The 16,618-nt window shown below is 41.5% G+C and overlaps 1 protein-coding gene across 2 annotated transcripts in view; it reads right to left on the reverse strand.

Moving 5' to 3' along the window:
* Nucleotides 1-16,618, reverse strand: part of PPP2R5C (protein phosphatase 2 regulatory subunit B'gamma) — a 151,790-nt gene that overhangs the window by 120,931 nt on the left and 14,241 nt on the right. The gene's annotated exons all lie outside the window — the stretch shown is intronic.

Consider the following 16,618-nt stretch of genomic DNA (forward strand, 5'->3'; position numbering starts at 1 on the left):
TTAATTTCCTTTTATGATAGGGTTACTGACTTAGTAAGGAGGGGAAGGCATAGACATGACATACCTTGATATTAGAAAGGCTTTCACCACATTTCCTCATGATGTCAGAAAAAGATGGTCTAGATGAAATTATTGGAAGGAGGGTACACAACTATTTGAAAAACTATACTCAAAGAGTAGTCAGCAGTGGTTTGCTGTCAAATTGGAAGGGCATATCTAGTGAGGCCCCATACGGATCAGTCCTGGCTCCCGTATTTCTCTGTAGCTTCATTAACAGTTTGGATAATGCGAAGAACTCTCTACAATTCCAGGCTACTGTATCCCTTTCAGGAGTTTGATTTGTCTTGTTCACCTCAAATTGCACATCATCTAAAAACTACTTCTTTATAAACCCCCACACAAAAATAGAAAAAAGTGTCACAGCATGCTATTACTGAAAAATTGCTTTCTCTCTCATTTATACCACATAATTAAATAAATGCACTAGAATATAGATAATTTACTTAAATTTCAGTAAATAATAGAGAGAGAGAGCTATAAACAGGTCACGATGAAATTTTAGTTTGTACAGCCTTTGTTAGTGGTCATTATGTATCCTGTTGTAAAACTCGGCTAAGATCCAGATGACCCCAAATGTGGCTTAGAATCCCATTTTAAAGGGGCTATCAAAGCTGAATTAGACTTGCTGGGATCCAGAGCTGAAGCTGAAGCCGAAGCCCCACTGCATGGGGCTGAATAAGAACCCCACAGGCTTTAGACCTGGTCACGGGCTCAACCTACAAGCTCTCTACCTGTGGCTGAGCCCTTGGGCTTTGGTTCCCCTGCCTGGGCTGGAGAGATTAGGCACAGTCAGGTTTTAGTCTCTGGTCTTGGGCTCACATAGTAGTTTTTGTTGTTATAAGGAGGGGGTGTCATAGTGCAATGAAGTTTAACTCTTGCTTTAAGGAATACAGATTTTCCTCTGCAGGAAAGTAATAAGAGGTCTCCCCTATTTCCTATTTGAGGAAATCCTGGAGCTTTTCTCCACTGAGCTGGATAGGTTCAAAGTGTATGGAAGGGAAGGGGACAATTTAACAACCTAACTGGTGAGGATAGACCTGCCTGCTAGGTCTTGAGTACTCAAGAGGACTGAGAAAGTTTTGGATGTTTCCAGTAGTCTCCAACAAGCTGCTGAGACTGCTACTTTTCCTCTAACAAAGTGATCAGTGGATTGGAGATACTGTGGCAGAACTACCCATCTGTGGATTTTTTCACAGATGGAGCAAGAGGCAGCTACGAGGTGCTTTAGCTGGTCATCCTGGGGAATAGTGTAAGAGAGGAGGCTTAGCAAACTGACCTCTCTTTTCTCAAAATAAAAAGATGAAAAGGGAAGGGTAGAGAGGGAACAGAGGTCCCTGCTGCACCAATAATTGGCTTTAAAAATCAGGATGATAACTGATCGGGGTTTGTGTGCGTGCATGCACACGTGTGCTGAGCTGCTATATCCCAGAGCAGATATGCTGGAGGAAGGGGAAGCAGCATGTGGTTGAGCTCCATGGACAAGTCTGAGTTGCATCTAGTATTTGCAGGAAAGAGGAACAGTTTAAATGTCTTCAATTAAGGTAGAGATCAGAATCCAGCAATGCATTCACCTAGAAGTTTTTGGATTCTTATTACAACCCACTGAAAATCCACTCTGACCTTGTGAGCAATGTCCTCATGTTACAGGACTCCTTATTCCTATTTGTTTCTGTTCCTTCTTGGGGGAACCTGGTATCAATACTCTGATACTCAAGAAACCAATCTCAGATTTAGTTTCTAACCTATAAATCCACATGGAGGAAACTGGCAATAAGGCTGTAAGACAAGTTGGAACTTTTTGCCTCCAGTGAGTGAAGTTTGTTCAAATGCAGTATGTCCCTCATTTAATGTTATAGCTTCAGTTTTCCCATCATCCCCAGACATCTCCCTTCCTTTTTTAAAGGAAGACAAAGATATATGATACCCCTTGTGTGTCTAGCTATAACTGGCAATGCTGGACTACTGCTTGCTAGAACAGCTCCACTGTTAAAAGACAACAAGAAGTCCCATGGCACCTTATAGACTAACAGATAGTTTGAAGCACAAGCTTTTGTGGGCAAAGACCTGCTCTGTCAGATGCATGACTGGGGGGGTTTCAGAGGAGGGTTTAAAGAGGGAGTCTCTGTCAAGGGGAAGACCAGAGCTGAGAAGGTCTGTTTAGTCAGGGTGGATGTGGCCTGCTATCAGCAGTTAATGTGGAATTGTAAACATTGAGAGGAGAAATCAAGTCAGTTTAGTCAGGGAGGATGTGACCTATTACCAGTAGCTCATGGGGAGGTGTGAACATCAAGAGTGGAGAAACTGCTTTTATAATGGGCCAACCATGCACTGGGAGTGCTCCCCTGGGATTGCAGGAGCTGGGAAACTGACCAGCACAAGTTAGTTTCCTGGCTCCCAGAGTGGTGAGGAGCTGGGAACCAGGTAGCAGCCTGGCTCCCAGCTCCACGCCCCCGACCTCTGACTTGCACAAAATCTGAGTTACCTGAGAGTGTGCAGGAGTGCATCCCTCACATAACTCAGGGATGGGGGGGGAAGTCTACTGTACCATGAATTTATAAAGATGCAACGTATTTTCTGTTTTAGTATCTATTGCTTTCTTAATGATTTCCAATGTCATTAATTTTTTGACTGACTCTACATACTGAGTCATGTTTGCAGAGAACTATCTACAAGAACTCCAAGATCTTTCCTGAGCAGTAACAGCTAATTTAGTCCTTCTCACTTTATATAAGATTGGAAAACAAATCCAGTGTGCATTACTTTGCATTTAGCAACACTGATTTTCATCTGCCTTTCTTCTGTTTTACAATCTCACCAGATAACCTCATTTAAGGTTTTGTTAGTAAAATTTATTTAACAGGAGAGTTAACACACATACACTATGGATGGCATTTAAATCAAAGTGCAGAACTGAATAATAATTCAGTGATGAAGATTTCTCAGACACAGTAATTCTTCCATTCAATAAAAGATAGATTTGTTACTGCTTAATGTATTGGCACAGGAGAGCAAGATATACCTTCAGCACCATTCTCCACCCATGATTTTTGTTCAAATATTATTTCATTGCTGAGACTAGAACTACTACTATATACTAAGTTAATACAAAGGATGGCATTTCAGTTTTTCCCCACAGAAACTATTTACTAATGTTTATGATTAAAATTTACTTGGTCCATGCTACAATAATTTTTTCCCCATTTAACACCTATCACTGCCTTACAGCAGTAAATCCTTTATAATACCATTATTTAAACAAACAATGTACAGTGTAACATGGTTTAAGATTGATATTTTAAACAAATTCAACAACAAGCATTTTTATTACCTGCAACTGAACATCATTTGAGTACCCAATGATCAAACTTCACACAAAGATGCGGCTGCCAAATACTGGAGCACCAAAGTCCTGCATCTAAGTTGTTCATCAGATGATCTGTCTCCCAGATTTATCTTCTCAGAATATTAAAGAACTTTTTGCTCATCTCTCTGATAATGCGTGCTTTATTGGTAAGAGCCAACTGCTTAGAAAAGACAAGACAGATCCAGGAAAAAAACCTGCATCTCAAACTCTGCTTATAAAATGACTTGTGGCCTCAATTTCACTTATACTTCACTGAAATGTGGAGGGGGAGTTGGAGGAAGTAGGGTGTTTTTTGTTGGTGCTGATTTGTTTTCTGTTTGCTTTTAGAAAAAGAAGAACAGTTATCGAGACACTGTATTAGTCAATTGTACCTCCGCAAAACCAAAATTTTCATCCATTGTTTCAAAACAGGAGAATGTGCCTGTTGGCATACAAGAGGGAAAGTATCTTGACAAGTACTTATTTTAAAAAAGTTACACATAGTGAAACTACTTTGTTAATCTTTAATGTTGTTTATGTAATCGAGCTTGCTATACTTTAGAGAACAGAAATCCTTAAGTTTTTCTGCTTTATTCATTTTCAGATCATCCAGTTTATCAAGGAACATTTTATTGTTGCTAAATGCCATAATGGCAGTCTCAGTTTTCCACATACTTTTAGCGGTATCTGCATCTTTGTCAAAAGGTAGCTTTCACCCTTTGTAAAATTATCCTAACTACCTTATTTGCTATCCAGCCATTTATAAATCCAAGGCATTTAATGATGGTTTAACTCATTATATATTTTCCTATCCCCATCTTGCTACCAGGAAGATAAGTTGAGGCACCATCCCAGAATTGTTAACTTGCAATTTTTTTCACCTCAGTGGGCTTGATTTTGGCATATACCTAGAATCTCAGACGAAAAAGAAATACTTAAAAGTTGTATTCAGCTCAAAAACCCAAAATCCTTCAACATGCACAGTTATGTGCTTATAAAATTTATGCTATTAAAATACAAAGTAACAAATCAGTCAAATGACAGATCTCTTAAAGCTAGAGACAGAGCTGATAAGCATGCAGAGCGAAAATGAGAAAACAGGCTCCAGTCATTTCACATGCAATTATTTGACATTAAGAAAATGGCAAAGTCATCAGCTCAACACTCCACAATTAGTCTACCTACACAGACTAAAAACTAATAAAAAGTAGGCTTCACAGCAAAGTCCACGGGCAAATCTTGCATCTTGCTACCTCACTTCATCCTACCTTAATACTGACCTTTATCTGAAAGCTGTATCCATTTTTTCAAAGCCAGACATCCAATTCTGAGAGGTAAGTACACTTCTAGGAAAAACTATTTGAAAATAAAAGTTGAATCACAATTGGCTTTTCTAAGCCTATTATTGGTATTGGCCACCACAGGTTTTGTCAGCACTGCACTGCAGAAAGAACTACGGAGTTGTAAATTGCAGAACTGTAGTGCTGCAATCTGATTCTTCCATGTGAGTGCTGCTTATGGGAAATAGGTATCAAGTACATAGCTTTTAGTTCAGGGCAGCAGCATCCACACAGGGCAGTGAAACAGCAACATTCTGATGAGCTCTGCTACTATAGTGTGTACTGTGGCCCAGTGTAGACAAGATTGTTGTTAAAAGGGTATAACATATTAGGAAAGCCTGAAAGACATGAAACAACTTTCCATCTTGACACATGCTGACAAAAAAAGCCTTTCTGAACCAGTAAATCATCATGAGAGAAACAGATTACATGCCATATCACATACACAAGAATAATACACAATGGACAAGAGATCCTGCAGCACTTTAGAACAAAGAAAATCAAAAACACCCTTTTATTTTGGCAGTTTAGAACACATCCATGTGATTATCTGTAGTTTATATAGAATATTCACTGAAGACAGACTTGGCAAAGACCTTGATAAAGAACTCGGTATTGGACTAGGTATAAAATTTTAATCAAAGTAAGGTAAGGTGTAAAGAATTCTTATCTACTCCCTCAGTAGTGTAGGAAACCAGACCATACTGCATACTTTCAATAGCAACCTATTCTCAGCACAGTACAACTAAACTTGTTTATCCCACTAGATGGCACACACTGATTTAAGGACTTCCATCTATCTGTGCTATCAAAAAAAAATCCTCTTGTGAATTTGAACTGAATCTCCATAGTCTATAATAGAGCTGCAAACGGGCACTATACAATAGCATTCCTTAACAAGACTAAGGGACAATAGAGAAAACAGATATGCCATGGTGCAGAATTTTAATATTAAGTTTCAAGATTCACAAAGTGCCCTTTTAAAGAAGTCATTTATTTTGACATTTTAAATTAATCCTTAAAATATTCGCTCTGATAGTAATGTTATTACTTGAACAAAAGGTAAAATAAAATAAGGGCATGTATTTTTAAAACATCTTGTTTATAAAATGCCATAGTTCTAACAGCAATTTCACTTTGGCTGTTTCCACACAGGCCATTTTCTTCGAAAGTGGCATGGCAATACACGTCCCGAAGTATGCTAATGAGGCGCGGATGCAAATTCCCTGTGCCTCATTAGCATACGCTCACGTGATTTGGAGTCCGGAAGACCGTTCTTCCGGACTCCAAAATGCTGTTTAGAAGAGCGGCCCCCGGGGGTCTTCCGGAAGGAAGTCCTTCTTCCAGAGGCCCCTTCTTCCCAAAAATTTTCAGGAAGAAGGGGCCTCCAGAAGAAGGACTTCCTTCCGGAAGCTCCCCCGGGGCCATGCTTCTACACGGCATTTTGGAGTCTGGAAGAACAGTCTTCTGGACTCCAAATCACATGATGTTATGCTAATGAGGCAGGGGAATTTGCATCCATGCCTCATTAGCATATTTCAGGCCACGTATTACCATGAAGTGGCCTGTGTAGAAACGATCTTTATGTCCCTTTTTAACTTTGCCATTTTATTCTCCTTTCTTAGCCAGTCAACAAAAAGGCGGCACTGCAACAATGCTGTCCCATGGGGCCCAAGATTTATATGCATTGCTCTGATTACGTATGGGAAAAGTATGATCTCAGCAGACTACACTAAGGAGAACAACAGATTACTAATTTTAAAAGAATGGACTGCAAGAAATGACTGCTGGGGAAAACATAAGTTTGATCCCCTAGTGACCTCAAAACAATGAGACTAAGGCTACATCTACACTACGAGATAAATTCTGATGCATAAGAATGAAGATAAAAACTGAATTTATTAAAAGTCAAATTTAAGTGTCCTCAAACCTGCAACTTCGAACCACTGTTTCTCTGTATTGAGTTACTACGTCCCCATTGCCTTATCCAAGTTCAACTGTGTGAGCAATGCATTGTGGGCACCTATCCCATAGTGCCTTAGCCCTGTTGCTTTCTGGGGGTTTTGTACCAACAAGTTGCAGGGAGGGATTGCTGTAGTTGCTTCTGGGTGTTTGATGTCACTATCCCAGAATGCAAAGCACTCTCCCAGAATACAGAGAGCCCACTAACCAAGCAACAATTAACAGGAAATCACACCATTTTCTCCAGCACAGTGCTAGCACAAGCATGGATCTTTTAATGCTTCAAGTAATTGCACAAACCATTATGGCAACTTCTCAGGCTTTCAACTACAAAGGGAAATGATGGTTCGGGATGATGAAGATTTTGAAGAGGAAATCGTTCAACTGCAGTCTAAGAACTCACAAATGCAGGCTGCCCTGCATACGTTGCTGACAACGGAGCAGCAGTTTTGGACTCGTGAGACCAGCACAGAGTAGTGGGACCACAACATTTTGGAAGCCTAGGATGATCAGCAGAGGGTGCAGAACTTTCACATACAAAAGTTCACTTTTATGGAACTTTGTGATTTGCTGGCCCTGTCCTGAAGTGCAACAAAACAACGACACTGGCTTTAACAGTTCAGAAGCAAGTGGCAATTGCTCTGTGGAAGTTTGTAACACCCGACAGTTACCAGTCAGTGGTAAATCAATTCAGGGTGGGCAGATCTCTAGTGGGTGCCGTCGTGGTGTAGGTAGCCAGGGCACTCTGGCGGCATCACCTGAGTACGCTGTGACCCTGGGAGATATACAGGCCATGGTGGATGGCTTTGCTAAGTTGGGGTTTCCTAACTGCGGTGGGGCAATATATGGCACTTGTATTCCCATCATGGCCCTGGCTCATCTGGTCTCTGAATATATGAGCAGAAAAGGGTACTTCTTGATGGTGTTGCAGACGTTGGTAGATCACAAAGGTCATTTCACCAACATCTATATATGATGGTTGGGAAAGGTTCACAACATGTACATCTTCAGAAATCCTGGTCTGTACAGAAAGCTCCTGGATAGGACTTTATTCCCAGACTGGAAAAACCAAGATTGGTGATGTGGTAACTTCAGGATAACTTCAACGTCAGACCCAACAAGTGTAGAATGGTGTTGGAATGCACCTTTGGCTGTTCAAACAGAAGGTTCAGGTGCCTACTGGCTCGTTTGAACCTTTCTGAAATTAACATCCCCACCACGATTACCACGTGCTGAATTTTGCATACCATTTGTGAATCCAAGCAGGAGAATTTCATGAATGCCTAGAATTCTGAAGCTGAGGCCAGGAGCAGGGCTTATTCGTAGCCATTCTCCAATACCATTGCTGAGGTAGCAGCAATCAGGGAGGCTTTGAAACATAGCTTCATGAATGATCTGCCAGACACGATAGCACTGTATTTCTATGTTGTAATACCACCCCCCGACACACACACACACTCTCCCCAAAATGATTTGTGCACTCCACCAAATATGAACCAATAAATCAGACCATGGCTTTCACAGAAAGGATGCTTTTACTTGTTGGGAGGGGGTTAAGTTGCAGGAAGAAGAATGAACGTAGAGGGATTTGGGGGGTGGGAAGATACGCAACTGTGCTATTGACCCTCTCCACTCCTGCAACTCCTCTCCGCACCTTTGCATAGTGTCAGGCAGCTATGCTATTGGCCCTCTTGCCACCCCCACTCGGGTCTCTCTGCCATGAGTCCTCTGCAGACCTTGCCATGGTGGTGGGAAGATGTGCTATCAGCCCTCTCCACCCCTGTCTGAGTCCCCGCAATGTGTTGTGCATCCTACCACTCACAGATACAAGAAAAAAAAGTCACACCATGATCAAAAGAATAAAACAAAAAACAGCAGAAATGTTGCACTTTAAAGACTAAGAAAATTATTGATTTGGGGATGTGCTTTTGTGGGACAGACCCCCTTCTTCAGATCAATCTCATTTCCAACACAGGAAACATTTACAAGTACAGATGACCAAAAAAAAAAAAAAAGCTGACCTGGGGGAAGATGAGAGGTGAGGGGATGTTAATTATGCTGCCCGAGATCATTACGAGCATCAAAGAGAGGGAAGCAGTCCTTGTAATGCGTAATTGATGTCTCCATTCAAACCACGTTAATGTGCCATATTTAAATATGTATTCCAACTCAAATTTCTTGCTTTAATCTGTTTTTAAATTTGTTTATGCTCCAGGACACAAATTGTCAGGTCTACAACAGAATGGCCCACTCCCCTGCAGTGTTTACTGACCGGCTTATGTGTACTGACTTTCTTGAGTTAAAGACTATTCAAAAGAATACGTTTATTGAGGAGGAGGAGATGGTTAAGCAGCAGGGAAAAGCAGCGTTGCCAAGGGTGGTGGAATAGCCTTTTGCAGTGGCTCTTGGGGTGAGAGTGGCAGGCTGTCCTTGACCTCCCTCCCCACGTTCGGCGACCAAGACAACAGGGGGTGCGTGACCTATGTTCAGGGGACTCCAGGCACCAGTGTGCAAAGCCCGCAGTGCTGCGTTGGTAATCCCCCTGAACCTCCAGCATGGAGTGCAGGATCTTGTTTTGGCTGCTCACTAGATGTTATGAGCTTGTCCTCCCTCAGGTGCACTGATTACTCTCTCTGGAACTCAAGCACACTCTGCTGCTACTGTGTCTGTTGTGTCCTTTTTGCTGTCAGTGGTTTCTGACTGAGCCTGCTCCAGATGTTGCAGGACAGAGCCTGCTTGGACTTTTTGCGCTTCCTCACTCTGTCTCCCATGCTGGGGTTGGGTGCTGAAAAGTGAAGGTCAAAATTCAGATACAATTCTCACAAAGCGCTTACCCCTGGAATGAATGGGTCTCTGTCCACACCATCAGTGAAACTTTCTTGTTGCAGTGCAGCTTAAGGCTTCTTAAGGATGGGATTCAAACCATACACTGCACAAGCCATCATTTATATAGACTATTTTGTTCTGGACATGATAAGCTCTTGACCTCTTTATGTGGGGAGCGGGGCACAAGGGAAGCAGGCTGGTGTCCTTGAGCAGGGGAAAAACTTTTTTCTGATGTTCCTGGAGTAATCCCCCACAAGGAGCAGTTTCCACAGAGCCTGGCAGCCACATGGCAAGGGGGAAGGGTTTGAGTCCAACTGCAGGGATGGCTGGGTGGGGAAGGATCCCTGTAAAGCAAAAAGAAATATAGTGTGGAAGGGATGGAGTTTTCAGGCCAGCTGCCGGGCTGGGGGAAAAACATTTCTTGGTGGTCCCTGGAGCAGCCCTCACTAGGGGAAAAGAGGCCACATACAAGAGGGCAAACCCACCTGTGCTGGACATGCAGGTTTGCAGTAGCAGGGTTCGCAGAGCCTGGCAGCTGCATGGTGAAGGAGAAGGTGGAGAAGGGTCTGATTCCAGCTACTGGGACATCTGGCTCAGGAAGTATCCCTGTAAAGTGAAAGAAAATGTAGGAGGGAAAAGGAAATGGGAGGGGAAAAGACCCAGAGTGCCTGACAGCTGCATGGAGGAAGGGAGACAGCATGCCTGCCTGCCACATGGTATGGCAATGCGCTCCAGGGAAACACAAAAGGGCAGGGAGTGCTGCAAAGAAATAGAATTCAAATTCCCATGCTTTTTTTAGGTTGCCACAGAGTACACCACACTCCTAAAAACAACAGTTAGTGAAAAAAGAGATGCTCATCCTGTGTGAGCACAAACCTGGAAAATTTGTCAAAATGCTGTGTGGTACCACAATACCAGATCACTATCTGATTGCATGGAATGGCAAGGTGTGCTACCATACAAGCTTCAATAAAGTCAGGCCTGCCCAAAAATCTCATGCAAAAAATAAATGCCTGAATAAGGCCTTCACGGTGATCTTCAAGAAAGGTGAACGTTCCATCCCAAGAAACATTAACATGCTGTTCTGACGAGCACAGATCCATAGAAAAGCCATACCTATACCCAGGTGCAACCTCTTTCTAGCATTCGGGGGGTGGGGGGAACCTCACCAGAACAAGTAGGCCCTAGGGGCTCGGAGACCCGCATAGAGGGGACTGGCTTCAGGTTAATGTTGAACAGTTCTGGGCTGTTGGAAACAGCTTCCTTGGGCCCTTGCTGGTTGCCCCATCCTTCTTTCCACTGGCCTCTTCCTTCTGGCCCCGCACCTTCTCTTGGCTCACCCCAGACTCCAGACCAGGGCCTCCCAAAGTATCGAAATGAAGAGTGGGTAATGTAGTCAGATTCCCCACACCCAAGAAACACATGCAGCTGTTTATAATAGCAGCGGGTCTTTGGAGATGACCTGGACCACCAGTTGGCATCCTGGACTTTGTGATGCTCCTGCTGGAGTTCCTTCACCCACCCTTGCATAGAGTGTCGTGAGTGACCTCTGGTGATCATCTTGTGTCACATCCTCTCAAATAGTTAGTCTCCAAGAGAGATGCAGAAGTCTGCTTGCCACTGATTCATCTCCCCAAACTGCAAGGAGATCCAGAAACTCTTGATGGCTCCATGCTGGAGCTTTCTTGTGACCCTGAGAACTACTAGGCAGATCACTATCAGGAGTGCTATGATCGCAAGACATGGCTACCAATATGATGGCAACTGATGTGATGTGTGTAAGAAATGTTAGAATCTTGGCACACCTTGTATTTCCAGGGGTTGCTGGTGAGAATTCAAATTTGTGGGCTTCCTGTGATCTACTTCCTGCACACCTGGAGAGCAGCGGCGATGGAAATGGTCATAATGGCAGATAACTACATAGCTTTGTGGGATACATTTAGGACACTTCTGGAGGCTAATAAAGTAAATTTTAAGACACAGCACTGCCCCACAGGCCTTCATTCAAACTTTTAAAGTTGAACTTGATGCTACACCCAGCTGCTTTCAAAGATGTTATGATACCGATATCAGTGCTTCCTAAATCAAGCTAATGGTATTTGCAGGGAGGATGGTCACTTGGTACAATCGAGCTAAGTGTCTTCTATTCAAAAATGTATTTTGTAGTGTAGATGTAGCCTTTGTCAACATAATTTACAAGTTTCATATTTCTTTTTATTTCATCAAAGATAAGGTTCTTAATTCTAATAAGGCAGTGTAAATAAAAAGGATATAAACTGAGTTAATGATAATACACATCAACATTAATATTTTAGTTGCTGAACCTAAACTAACTTCTGAATTTATCAGAATTATTTGCATCTACCTTATATTTTGCTTGGTATCTATCTTTCTACAGCTAGAGCCTACTGCACAAAGAACAAAGCATGTCATTCACAACATACTAAGATCTTCCAAACATTTTCACTGTTTTAAGGGTAAAAGGTATAAAGCGAAAGGTTATGAGATGGTGAAAGTCATTTCCCTATCCGTGTGTGTATCAATACATATGAAGTCACAACCGTGTTTTACGGCTACCGTTAAAACACACTAAAAGTCAGCAGCTTTCTGTACAGACCAGAATTTCTGAAGATCAGCACATTGTGAACCTTTCCCAATCCGTGCTGATGTTGGTGAAATGACCTTTGTGATCTACCAACGCCTGCAACACCATCAAGGAGTACCCTTTTCTGTTTATGTACTCAGAGGCAAGGTGTTGCAGGGCTATGAGGGGGGATGTGCGTGCCCTCTATTGCCCCACCACTGCTCGGAAACCCCAATGCAGCAAAGCCATCCACTATAGGCTGTACATATCCCAGGGCTATAGTGTTCCTCAGGAGACACAGGCAGAGTGTCCCGGCTACCTGCACCACTGTGGCCCCCACTGTAAACCTGCCCACCCCAAATTGATTTGCCACTGACTAGTAACTGTCCGTTGTTGCAAACTTCCACAGAGCGATCGCCACTCACTTCTGAGCTGTTAAAGCCAGCCTCATTCTTGTGTTACTGCACTTCAGGGCAGGGCCAGCAAATCACAAAGTTACACAGAAGTGGACTTGTGCGTGCAAAAGTTCTGCACCCACTGCTTGTGGTCCCAGGACTCCAAAACAATATCGTGCCACCCCTGTGTGCTGGTTTCACAAGTCCAAAACCACTACTCCACTGTCAACAATACATGCAGGGCAGCCAGCATTTGAGAGTTCTTAGACTGCAGTTGAGCGACCTCCTTTTCGAAATCATCACCACCCTCAATCATCACCTCAGCCTACTCCCATGGCAGTCGAAAGAAAAAAGAAAGCATAAGACATTCCAGGAAATATGTAATCTGTGCAATGAGTTGAAGCATCCAGGGATCCATGTTTGTGCTAGCAAAGTGTGGAGAAAGTGGTGTGATCTCATGTTCATTTTTGCACCGCTAGGGCGTGCTTTGAATTGTGGGATACTGATATCAAAACACCCACGAGCAACTGCAGCAATTCTTCCCCCAACCCATTGTTACAAAATCTCCAGAAAGCAACAGATCTAAGGTGCTGTTGGATAGGTTCCCACAATGCATTGCTCATGCAGTCAAACTTGGATAAGGCAATGGAGACTTGCTAAGTCAACATGTAGAAACAGCAGACTGAATATCCAGAACAGTTGGTCAATTAAATTTGAATTCCTAACAGAGGTTAAAAAAAATTGAATTTATTAAAAGTCAATTTTATTTTGTTATGTAGATAGATGTATTTTAAGTGGTAAAGTAATTCAAACATACATTAGGAACAAGAGGAAGACGAATGGCAGCATACCCTTGTTACTCAAATGGAAAACAGACAGAAAACATGGACACAGCAGAAGTCTTAAACAACTTTTCTGTTTCTGTTTTCACCAAAAGGCTAGTAGGGACTTGTCCCTCTAAACATAGTTAATGTTAGTGAAAATGAGGTAGGACCAGAAACTAAAACAGAGAAAGAACAAAATTAAAAATTACTTAGATGTCTTCAGGTCAACACGGTCCAATGATATACATCCTAGAATAGTCAGGTGGGTGCAGGACTGGTTGGAAAAGCATTTTCATAGAGTACTCATCAGTAGCTCACAGTCCCATTAAAAGGGCATATTAAGTGGGATGCTGCATGGATTAGCTCTGGGTCAGGTTCTGTTCTGTATCTTCAGCAATGATTTTGATAATGGCCTGCAGATATCACCACAGTGGGAGGTGGTTGCAAGTGTTTTGAAGAATATGATTAACTTTAAAATGAACTGGACAAACTGAAGAAACTGATAATATTTAAATAAGAACAAATGCAAAGTACGCACTTAAGAAGGAACAATCAGTTGCACAAATGCAAAATGGGAAATTACTACCTAGGAAGGAGTACTGTGGAAGGAGTTCTGAGAGTCACAGTGGATCATAAATTAGGAGTCAGTGAAACAATGTTGCTAAAAAGCAAACATAATTGCTAGTCAGGGCAATAGTATTGTATAGTATTTAGGCCTGTTTATTGGCCTTTCATAGAATTTTGGGTTTTATTTGCCCATTTGACTTTTGAATAAAGAATGAAGATATTGCATCTGCCCACAGCTAGAACAGGGTTTACAGAACAATGAGGAAAAAGAAGAGTATTAAAGTGTTGCTAGGTATGCTGGGAGTTTAATAATATGCATGAAAACGTGAAGGCCATCCAACACCTCTTCCAAGTCACAACCAACCAACCACTGGAGAAGGGTAGAACGGATGAAGGGGCGGTATAAAACATTAATAGCCAAAGAAGCAGTAACCCTGGCCAAAATACAACCTCACTCCCTACCCTTCCCATTTTTTTAAAAAAAAAAAAAAAAAAAAAAAAAAAAAAAAAGGTACCAAAGGCCCGAGGCACACAACCCTCAAAAACAAAATATGACCATAAATTTGTAAGGAGTCAGAGGGGCATGCACTATGTGTATAATTAAGCCTACTATGAGAGAGGAAGGGGGAAAAGGAAAGCTCTACTTGATTACAGAGCTGTGGGATTATGCTTGTGTGGTAACCTCTAAAAAACATTGAATTTCCTGCACTTTGAACTCTGTCCTTCTGCTTTGTCTTTGTGACAAGAACCAAGGAACGAGCAGAGGAAGTCCTAATGATTGTATTAGCAGGAGTGTGTTGTAAGCAAGACAAGAAATTCTTTTGCTCTACTCTAATTAGCACAGAGTGATGTGCCCGATTCCTGGAATCGCCTTTCTTGGGGAACCAAAAAAAAGTGGACAAATCGGAGAAAGTCAAAAGGAGAGTTACCAAAATAAAATAAAAACCATGACTAAGAGGTCTAGAAAACGTGACCTATGAGGAAAGATTGAAATATCTGGTTTGTTTAGTCGGGCGGGGGGGGGAAGAAAAGATGAAATAAGTACATAAAAAGGTTATAAAGAAGAAGAGTGAGGAAATATTATCCTCCTTAACCTCTGGAGGATAGGACAATAAACAATGGGCAGCAAAGGCAGTTTAGGTTGGACATGAAGTTTTTCTTAACGGCCAAACTGGTTAAGCATTAGAATAATTTGTCTAGGGGAGTTTTGGAATCTTTGTCATCGTCTAACCTGCTCTCAAAAATCGCCAGGAGCCCATCAGGGATAGTCTATAATAAATTAATCTCGCCATGAATGCAGGGAATTGGACTAGATAACCTCTTGAATTCCCTTCCAGTCCTACGAGTTTATGTATATACCATATAATGCAAATCTTAACATGCAATGGGATACAAGATACTGTAAAAACATTAAGGGCAAATGTTCCTCCCTCCACCCCCACCACCAGTTTAACATTTAGTTAAGTTCTAGGTTTTTTTGAAACTAGGATTCAATACCACTTAAAAAAAAAAAAACCCAAACCACACAGAACTGAGTGAACTTCAGTGCTGAAACACTATTTTATACTTAATCATCCAAGATGTTTAGTGTTTTCTTTTTATAGCAAACTCCTTTTTAAGTGCATCTAATTTAGCTAGTGAGATTAAATGGATGGATTCTCAAAATCAAAAGGATTTTAGAATACAACATTCACTATGCTGACATTACTACACTAAGTAGTATTCTGTTGGAATACTTATACTGAAAAATCAAGACGGCTTTTCACGCATTAAATTGAAAAAAAAAAAAAAAAATCCTGCACATTCTGTGTTTCATTTTAAGAAAACTTTTCTGAAAAAAAAAAAAAAGAGACATTAGCACACACGCCTGTTGAGAAACAAGACTTACTTGTAGAATGGTTTGTTAGAGACTGCATATAACCCTGAAAGAATAATCCATTTATGTTTCCAACAAATACATATCAGTAGTTAGCCCAAGAATTTGTTAGAGGGCTGGTAACAGGATACAATCTGACCTCTTTGATGCTTATCAAGGTGAAAAAAAAAAGTCATTGCCTGTTTCTCACATTAAACTCTAAACCAGGCTGTCAATGTTAATCACTGAAGCCCAGGTCTGAATAGACCTGAACACTTAATTACTCCCTACACGTTCTCTTGTAGAATTTGTTGATTGAAAACTTTGAGCAATGAATATCTTTCAGTTACATTTTTGTGCAGTGTCTATCACAACCGGTTACTTTCACAATACACAAATTATTTTTGCCCACAGACATCAGTGCAAAATAGGTTTCATTACAGTGGTAGGGTTGTATGGAGAAGCGTGCACTAACAGTGCTCTTCTTTGGATAAAGAAAAGCAACCAGTCTCCAATGCTGCAAATATAAGGACTAAATTCACCACCTCACAAAGCACTTATTTATAGGTTCTATAATATAAACTGAAGAAATCTATGAAGAAAGCAGTTAAAACCCCTTTGAAAGAAATATTTTATTTAGAGATGTGCACTGCATTAGCATAGTAATCAGTTGCTGCAAAATACCTCTCTTCTTCCATTTATCATCATAATCATCTGAACAAAAAACAGGACAGTAGAACCTAAGCTCCCTATTTTTGCAGGAAATGTCACATTAGCAGAAGAGTTAGCACTGGCTTAAACACGAACAATTTCTCCTTTTTCAAAGGACTCTAATAAGTTTCAGCAGAGAAATGGAGACTTT

This window comes from Carettochelys insculpta, chromosome 6, assembly GCF_033958435.1.
Source record: "Carettochelys insculpta isolate YL-2023 chromosome 6, ASM3395843v1, whole genome shotgun sequence".
NCBI classification, from domain to species: domain Eukaryota; kingdom Metazoa; phylum Chordata; order Testudines; family Carettochelyidae; genus Carettochelys; species Carettochelys insculpta.